Here is a 9,103-nt window from a genome sequence, read left to right as displayed (position 1 = left end):
CTTGTAGCTGACCCTACGCCAACTTCAAGTAACTCTTTTGCTTGTTGGCTTTAGGAGATCCTTGCTGTCTGTCTATGTAGCTTGTGATGGTTTCGTTCTTTCTGCCTCAGCCTCTAAAGTTGTGGGATTACAGGTAGGTGTTAGGACTCCTGACTCAAGTGCTCATTTAGATCTAACAGCTTTGTGAGAGGAGGGCGGTGATAGTCACGTTCACCGTCTTATTTGATTGCTGGGATGATGATGATGGTGGTGGTGGTGGTGGTGGTGGTGGTGGTGGTGGTGGTGGTGGTGGTGGTGATTTCAGAGGATTAAAAGCTCCATGGAAGTAGAAACTTCTGCAAAACCAGGGCCGGCATTCACCGTGTACAAGGAGCACACAGGGCAATGCGTGGTCTATTCACAGTAATCATGTAGTTACCTAATGAACCCCAAATTGCCCCCATAGTGTTGTAATAAAGGGACTTGCTTCGGTCAAAGAAGTCAGGGCACACTTCCATGAAGAAACAGTGAATGAGGGAGGAGGGAACAGGATGGGCAAACCCGGGGTGCTCTGAAGAGACGTAGGATGCTTACGTAGCTTTAAGCAGAAATGTTTTTGTTTTGTTTTGTTTTGTTTTGTTTTGTTTTTCTGGCGCATGTATCAAAAAAGACGGTCTTAGAGAAGTCCTGACTTTAAAATGGACTGTGTTACAGCTTCACCGTGGACTGTTTGGAGAAGGGCGAAAGAGACTGTTCTTAGAAAACCAGACCTGTGGGCAAGCCTCAGCTAAATAGTAATGTGTCACTTCAGAGTTGGCCACAAGTTGAATCTTTTAAAAATTGCATCCTTCTTCAAGTGCAGGATGGGATCTCTCTACATGTAAGGTGGTTACACTATGGGTATTTTATACAGTTATTTTATTCAAATTGTCACTCTCTTAATTCTTTGATTTCTAATAAATTTTACAACCATGAACATCCTCAGCGACCCTAGATCTTGAATCCAATCCCTGCATGTTACATCTTGATGGGGAAACTGAGGTCCAAAGCCCCCGTACAGATGCCTATTGACAGAGTCGCTACCCTGCATGGCACAAAACAATGGAAAACATGTGATTCAAACAATCGGTGTGGTCAAAGAGGATACCCCCTCCCTAGGATTGGCTCTCAAATACAACCAGTTACCAAGATTGATAAGCCTTTGGGCTCCCAGAAGGCCAAGCAGTCTTTTTTTTTATTTTTTTATTTTTATTATTTTTTTTGATGTGGTAAATCCAGGAGGATACTATGCGACGGTAAGAAACTATGTCCCTACCATTCACTTGCAGTTGCTCAGCTCAGTTTGTCAGTTCGAATGGAGAAAGGACCCTTGAGGGGTGAGGGGCACTAAGGACAAGCTACAATGGGCATTTTGAAAAGACAGTAACTTTTTCTTTTTCTATGGCATTTAGAGCCCAGACTTGAATTCCTTACTCAATTAAAACGCCCACCAAGATCAGGCACAGTTTAAACCATGCCATGCAGGATGCCGACAGCCTTTCTGGAAGAAGCCGTAGAAAGGACTCTGAGGAAGGGCTTGGAAAATCTTGAGAGAGGACAGACCACCGGCCATCCCCCTGATGATGCCTCTCATCCTGCTCTCTCGGGAAGCTTCCCCCCGGGGGGGGGGGGAGTGTGGAGCAGATATAAGAAATGGAGACTGCAGGGCTAGAAGTTTCCACAACTTGGAGGTCCTGAGATAAAGTTGGCAACCTACCTGTGGACTCTGGTGGCCTTTGGGAGAAGAGCCTAGAAAAAATGAAAGCAGAGTTGGCAGGAGACCCAGGGGAGCTAGCTGGAAGGCCCGGCTGAAACAGGCTCCGAGCCTAGTCTGAGCCGCAGAGGAGCAACAGAGAAGGATCCAAGGCTGGCTCCGTACCTTGCCAGCAGTGTGACCATGGGCCTACTTAACTTCTTAAGTCACAGTTGTTGTTGTTTTTTTTCCTTGTTGGGACATTGCACATAGAGTTGCTGAGAATACTAAAGGTCACCAAACTAAATGCTTGGTGTGAATCTGATACTTAAGAAATATCCATCCATCCATCCATCCATCCATCCATCCATCATCATCATCATCATCACCATCACCATCATCACCATCACCATCGTCACCGAAATAAGAGGACTTTAGACCATGTGGCTCCCAGGACTTGGTAAGCAACGTTTTCACATAAATACCAAGTCAGTTGATATCTGTGGTCACTCTAGGAAGCTGCCACTTCTCTTAAGATGGCAGGTGCTGATGGTATAGAGTTTAACCACATGAAGGAACTAAAACGAACCAAATGAACCAAAAACAAAACAAAACAACCCCACCAGTCTGGTGAGAACTTCCACACCTAGGGTTGACCTAGACGTGGTCCAGAGTTTGAAAAAGAGGTTTCCAAGAGAGAGGGTGAATGTTCTTCTTAACCCACAGCCCTTGAGCATGTGTGAGCCGAAGAGGGTAAGAGGACTCTGTTTTGAGACCCCGGTACCAAGGTGGTGGTCTCCTCTAGTTAGAGCCATCACCATGGTGTGAGCATGTGGTATATACCATGACAATTGCACACAGAGGAGGTACCGGGCTTTTGCAGTGATATGAGGCAGATGACACCTTTATCCAGGGCCAAGGCTGAGAGTCACCAGAGTCACTGATGCTTTGCTTTAGCAGAGGCTCAACCTTGGTGGGCCAAGCTCTGCAGCCATTGGAGGAACTGGCCACGCTCAGAGCTGCCGAAGTGGGTCCCAGGAGTGCGCTGGCGATCTAGAAGGGCGGATGAAAGCAGAGGAGAGAGGAACAGCCTGTGCTGTGGGTACGAGCCCAATTTTCCCTTCAGCCTGGCGTGGCCTAGGAAACCCCACATTAACTGCGGTAAACAAATCATTAGGAACCCTAAAGAACGGGCCTGGCCCCACCCCCTTCTGCAAACACCCGGGCAAGCAAACCAGTGTCGTTTTAAAACAGCTTTCTGAGTAGATCGGGGGTTTTGAAGCTGAGAATCAGGAGAAGCAGTTAGCTAGGAAATCAGTCTTGTGGGTACGAGCAGATTTTGAAAGTTCATGATTCTGAATTGCAATGAGTTGCTCTCGTAAGGGTAACTGTTGCCACTGTGAGCTTTTTGACTCCATTCAGTATGTGTGCGTGCTTGAGTCCATTGTGCTGACAGAAATTGTGTTTCTTATAAAGTGACTTACAGCTGAAGAAAAGAAAGACTGAAGTGAAGAGGAAGGGGAGAGAAGGAGATAAAACCCCCAACACACCAGATCAGAATAGGCTAAGGATCTTTGACCACACCCAGGATCTGTGAAGCAGCAGAGAAATGATCCAGTAACCTTCACTTGCTGATGGACGGCAGACATTGGGCCTGCTGGAATATCGTTCCTACTTGCTCCGTGGCCTTGAACGCATTGCTTGGCCTCTCTGTGTCTCACTTTCTACATTGATAAGGTCAAAATAATACCATGTTTGCATTATTAACATTAGGATAAATTATGATGCGCATGTGTCTGTGTGTGTGTGTGTCTGTATGTGTATGTGTCTGTGTGTGTCTCTGTATGTGTCTGTGCATCTCTCTGTCTCTCTCTGTCTCTGTCTCTGTCTCTGTCTCTGTCTCTCTCTCTCTCTCTGTGTGTGTGTGTGTGTGTGTGTGTGTGTGTGTGTGTGTGTGTGTGTGTGTGCTTGATGGAGGTATTCAATGACTGACGGTTCTGTCAGAATTGCATAGGAAGTGGTAAAGGCAGCCGGAGGAGGGCCAGCTCTCTATGAGGATTTATGAGTAGTATCATTTAGGACTCTTTGGTAGCAAGTGAGAGACTCTGTTCCACCTCTGCCAACCTAAGCATACAGGAACCTGTTTCCATGGTGATAGCCTCATGAATCCAAGAAAGGGCTGGCCAAGCAGGTTTTAAGATAGAGAAACTTGTGAGAGCTTGGGGACCTTGGTGGCCTTCTCTTATCCTTATGTATCTCCTCAAAGGTGAGAGACCGAGGGCTAAGCTGCTGGTGCCAGGTGCCCATCATCCATCAGCTGCGATCACAAGCGTCTTGGCTGGCATTCCCACAGAGGCGGGGGATGGGAGAGGGCTGGTTTCTGAAGGAAAGCTTGCTGCTGCTTCTGGAGGCAGAGGAATGGGCACTGGGCAGGCGAACCGGAGGGGCACATACCATGGCACCTGGATCTGCTAGCTAACTGTTGCTGTTTCCCCGGCCCTATCCCACCACACCCAGCTGCACTGTTTTCCAGAGAAATGGTGAGAAGACTGTTTGCACAAACAGCTATGGAACATTTCTCAAAGGACAAGTAGACCGTGCTCCTCCAAAGAGAGAATCGGTGGGGTTTTACCTCTTCTGACCCAAGAGAACAAAGCTTTGGCTCGGAGGAATAAAAAACAAAATCAGATGCTTATATAATGCCTGTCCGATGCCAGCTGACATCCTAATGCAGATTCCATGTACTAAGTCACAGCAGTCCCCTGTGCTAGGTGTTGCTATTATCCCCACCCCTACCACTTCTAGAAAGGACTATTATTCTTCCCCCTTTAGTCACAGAAAAGGAAGTACAGTCAGAAGAAGCTTGGTTCAGGGCCACCCTAGCTAGTGAGACTGGTTCTGGGCTCTAACCTGAGACTTCTGACTGGCATCCACAGAGTTAGCTGCCTCTCTGATGAGCCACAGGGAACTGGATATACTGTGTGTTGCTTTGGACGCCAACAGTACCAGAGCCTTAAGGCATTGCTATTGAACTACAATTCCCAGCATGCATCTGAGAGAGCTATTCCCCTTAACTCCTTCTTCACCAAAAACTCCCTCACGGCCTTGTATAAAGTCATTTTTCAATGACAAAATTCAACCTCTCTATGGAATGCCTGTGCAATTGCATGAATGTAGTTGTGGGTGGGGTGAGTTTCTAGGTTAAAATACCTTTTGCATTTCCAGTGTCCAAAAGAAGACATGAGAGATTTAGCACAATGAAGATCTGCAAGCTTCAAAATATGCACTGTGGAAACTCAACACGGGTCTCAAACTTAGCTAAACTTTGGAATCACACGAGAAAATCTGAAAGCTCATAATACCTATGTCACAGAGAGGTTATAATTTAGTTGTTGTTGTTTTGAGACAGGGTCTCACTATTTATCTCTGGCTGTCCTGGTACTCACAGCTGGCCTTGAACTCACAGAGATCTACTTACCTCTACCTCTCAAGTGCTTGGCTTATAGGTGTGCTATCATGCTAAGCTATAACTTGCTTTTTGTTTTGTTTTGATTTTTAAAGTCTACCCACTGGAACTTTTGAGGGAATCCTCCAATGAACTCTAAGGGATCCTGCAGAAGCACACCTCTCTGATACCTAGGGAAGTGTCAGGGTTGGCCAAGAGGCAGACATGTTGAACAAGGAGAAACAGCCTCTTCTGAAGAAATAGGTGAGGCAGACGAAGGAAGGCTATTCCTGGGTTTTTGGTTCTTGGCTGATGTGATCAGGATATGGGGACTGGGGTCTGGGAGCCTGATAGAGCAGTGCTTGGTAGGGAAGGGAGTCTGCATTGATCTCTCTCTCTCTCTCTCTCTCTCTCTCTCTCTCTCTCTCTGTGTGTGTGTGTGTGTGTGTGTGTGTGTGTGTGTATAAAATCTTCCTCCTTGGTAAGTCAATTGCTATCTCTGGAAATTAGCTAGAGAAAGGCAGTCCCTCCAGCTCAGCCTGGGCCTAGATGCCAAAACATTGGAGTCCAGGAGAGAAGACATACTTAACTCCTATCTTCTACCTATTCTTCAATAGAAAGCTGATTGGGACATAAAAGAACTATAAACAATATGGAGGCTTAACGACAACTCCAGCAGGAGTGATGGTCTCCAACAAAAGGACAAGAAGGAAGCAGAGTGGAGACTGCAGTCAAGTGAGAAGAAAGGGAGCAGGTCTGATGGCTTAAAAAGGCTTCTTTGAAGGGAGGGCACACAACTTACTTCTCTGTTCCCTTAAGGGAGTGGTCGCTAGCCAGGGAAAGGAGGCAAAACTGTTTGAGGAAAAGAAATGTTGACTTAGAGGTATGAGCTTGAGTTTTTATTTACTGTTAAAAAAATTAAATCACATTTCACTTCATTGTACCACTGGTCTCCATGGCTGACGTTATACATTTCATGTTTCGAGGCTGAGCTGAAAGTGAATGGGGGCTCCGGCTTAATAAGGGAAGAGCCACTCCTGACTCACGTTGGCAGCAGAAATTGAACCACTTTTTCGCCTGATTCAATTGTTTCTCAGAGAAGGAAAACAGTGTTGTTGATTGATCATGGTGATGATAAATAGTGTGATGGTGATGATGGTGGTGGTGGTGATGGCGGCGATGATGATTAACCTATATTGTTGCTTTATCTTGTTCCAAGAACTGTTCTATATGCTTTAGAATAAAATATCCCACTTAGTCATTATACCATAGATTTGGCCCTCCAGTTTTAAGTCAGGAAACTGAGGTTCAGCAAGGTTAAGTAGCTTAGAATCATAACCTTAGATTCTATGAGTTTAATAATCTCTCCATCTCCACAGGTCTCCATGCACCGCAGTGGTTTCCTGGAATAAAGCTGAGGAAAGGTGATCTCACCCCCGTCTACATGGAGGAAGTTGTGCGAGTATGGGGCTTCCACGAGATGGTGAGTATTGGGCTCAAACACTGCTCTAGCTGCATCGACAGGACTGGGTTGGAAGGGCTGGCCTGTGGGAGGATTGTCTCTGAGACAGAATGGAAAGGTGATGGACCACGGTTGGTTTCTGCCCACGAACCTGCGACCTGTGCAACCTTGGGTACAACTCTTAATGCCTTTGCTCTGGTTTTCCAAGGAAATTCTTGGGCTACGTTATCTCTAATGATGCTCTCCTTATAAACTTTCCCTGCCAGCAACCCAACTAGGAAGCAATTATTGAAAAGGCAAGGGCAGTGTCGAACAGGTTTTGGCACACTGAAAAGTAATGAGTAGAAGCTGCTTGCGTGTTCTAGACATCTGAAAACACTAGGTCTAGTTGCCTTCCTGTTTTTTTTTCTTTTTCTTGAGCGTTTTGTTTTGCTTCGCTTGGTGCTATGGGCCTGCAGCTAGTGAATAGATGAACATTATTTATGGATATTCTTGGATGCTCAAGGAATGCTCAGGACAGAATGAGTCCTTATTTAGCAAGGGGGATGTTATAGAAGGCTGTGGAAGCAGAGGCTGTGGAGACACATGAGGACTTCTCATTTTATTTTGGCTCTAGAATTCTCATCCTGTGTGTGGATATTAATTCAGAACACTCATGCCTTTCTAGGAAGTCCTTGGAAATGACTGTGGGGAGTTCTGCCATCAACCTAGCTAGAAAATTTCATTTGCATGTGCTGGATGAAAAATGTTCAAAGGCTACAAATCTTGGGTCCTTCATACACAATGAAGAATTATCCTGTCCCAAATGTACTTAGATCTCTGGCCAAGAAGGAACCAAAGAGGATTGCATGGTTGAAAACATAGTGAATCTTTTGGTGCAGTTTTCTAAACATTTATCAATAACGTATCCATTAATTCAAGGAACCTACATACTGCCAGTATAGAATCTGAAACAAATGGGCAGTTCTGATAAGAAAGGAGGCATGGCCCTGTGCTCTTAGCCAAGACATCCTTTTATTAGGCTTCACCATCCCCATCTCTACAGAGTTAATATCCTTTGACTCCCTAAATTCTCTCTCTAGAAAAAAACACTGTGCTCAAAAGACAAGGTCTAGGGGCTGTAGAGATGGCTCAGCGGTTAAGAGCACTGACTACTCTTCCAGAGGTCCTGAGTTCAATTCCCAGCAACCACATGGTCGCTCACAACCATCTGTAATGGGATTTGATGCCCTCTTGTGGTGTGTTTGAAGACAGCTACAGTATACTCATATACACTAAATAAAATAAACAAATAAATATTTAAAAAGCCCTAGGTCTGGAAGTGTTTTCACTTTGTGAATGGTCAACATGTGTACTTCCTTTAACAAAGATGCATAAGTTTAAACCAAAAATAAACAGAACAGGTCATACCCATGTATAGAAATACCACAGTGGAACCCTTAACATACACAAGTTATATGCAGTAATAATTATAATAACCCATACAAGGGGATCCACACCTATAATCTGGCTGTGGGAAGCAGGAGGATTATGGGTTTGTAACCAGCATGAGCTACATAGCAATTTCTAGTTAGTCCAGCTTCGGGTACGTGAAAAGCCTGTCCAAACAACTATAGTAAACAACACTAAATAAGAAATAAACGGGACTAAGTGATCTCAGATAACAAAGTATGATCTTAATTTTTAGTGTTTTTTCCAGAAATATGTATGAATATTTTTATCCAATCTGTCCATGAACTTCCCTGAGACAGAAGTCTATTCTACAAAACAATGTTGCTTGGGAAATAAAGTAAGGTTAATTCTATACCATGGGCAGAGTAAAATTAACTTAGCTAAAATATACTTTGGGGTAGCATTATGGAATAGCAGTGGCTCTCAGAGCTGCTGCCTCAGAGCGAGGCTGAGTCAGTGAACTATGGAATGGAAAGCATGTGGGCTCATCTTCCTTCTGTTGATGCTAGTCTGAAGACAGTTCCCTGCAGTCAAGGGAAAGTGTTAACTGTTCTTTTGAATTTCCCTTTTATTAAATTGTCACGCTTGTTCTTTGGTTTAAGATTGTGATGTTAAGTGGAAAACCTCACAGCTAGACTGTGAAAGCTTCAGAAATTTGGACTTGTGTGTTGTCGGATTTTAGGCTTTTGTTTTTTTCTTCCCCTTTGGAAGGGGTTCTGTTTCCCTTTGTTTCGCTTTGTGCTCTCATTCTGGAAGAACTAAGTGTGTTCTATTGCTCCAGTGACTTGTTGCCTCTGTCACTCCCCTTAGTTTCCGTAGGAATGGTGACCCAAGAAGCAAAGAATTTGACCCGAGAAAATAGCACGGGGATGAGAGAACCCGTTATGACCATAGGATTGCCCTGTGGGTCCAGGCAAGGGTGGGCTCTAACAGTTTCTGAGCCACACTTTCACCGGGGTCTCACAGGGCCCCACTGCTCTGAGCAATGGAGGCAAGGAGAGGGGGAAAGTCTCCTTCAGGCCTAGTGCTTCTC

The 9,103-nt window shown here is 45.0% G+C and overlaps 1 long non-coding RNA gene across 1 annotated transcript; it reads left to right on the top strand.

The window, feature by feature from the left end:
• The first annotated feature begins 312 nt into the window (after positions 1–312).
• Positions 313–7,927, top strand: LOC134483993 (uncharacterized). Its single transcript, XR_010061254.1, has 2 exons — positions 313–5,420; positions 5,774–7,927. It is a non-coding gene; the product is annotated as an uncharacterized LOC134483993 (long non-coding RNA).
• The last annotated feature ends 1,176 nt before the right edge of the window (positions 7,928–9,103 follow it).

This window comes from Rattus norvegicus, chromosome 1, assembly GCF_036323735.1.
Source record: "Rattus norvegicus strain BN/NHsdMcwi chromosome 1, GRCr8, whole genome shotgun sequence".
NCBI classification, from domain to species: Eukaryota; Metazoa; Chordata; class Mammalia; order Rodentia; family Muridae; genus Rattus; species Rattus norvegicus.
This window is presented reverse-complemented; position numbering and strand designations above follow the sequence as displayed.